Source organism: Cynoglossus semilaevis, chromosome 20, assembly GCF_000523025.1.
Source record: "Cynoglossus semilaevis isolate Cse_v1.0 chromosome 20, Cse_v1.0, whole genome shotgun sequence".
Taxonomy (NCBI): Eukaryota; Metazoa; Chordata; class Actinopteri; order Pleuronectiformes; family Cynoglossidae; genus Cynoglossus; species Cynoglossus semilaevis.
The window spans coordinates 5,235,142-5,235,421 of NC_024326.1; the positions used below are offsets into that span (position 1 = coordinate 5,235,142).

The 280-nt window shown below is 47.1% G+C and overlaps 1 protein-coding gene across 3 annotated transcripts in view; it reads left to right on the forward strand.

Moving 5' to 3' along the window:
• The first annotated feature begins 6 nt into the window (after positions 1 to 6).
• LOC103396189 (disabled homolog 1-like) overlaps positions 7 to 280 on the forward strand; it is a 32,202-nt gene continuing 31,928 nt past the window's right edge. For all 3 annotated transcript variants that reach the window (XM_008334189.2, XM_025066373.1, XM_025066374.1), the window contains exon 1: positions 7 to 130. The gene's annotated coding sequence lies outside the window, so the exon portion shown is untranslated. The remainder of the gene's footprint in view (positions 131 to 280) is intronic.

Sequence of the window (280 nt, forward strand, 5' to 3'; positions counted from 1 at the left end):
CTCTCTCTCTCTATCTTCCACACTCACTGAGGGGAAATAGTGCGCTCAAATGAAGTGGGGGGGGGTTGTTGCTCAGATGTGGATTAAAACGCATATACATGGCCCAGAAAAGCAGCTGCTGAGAGAAACGGTGAGTCCTTTTTTCCCTCTGTTTTTCTTTTTCCCCTCATCATTTCCAGCGTTTCTTCTTGTTTTCCCAAAGAGAACAACTGCAAATGTCTTCCAGAGATGCGACAGGTCAGGATTTATGGATGGGATGCGTGTGGCTGTGCCGAATGGT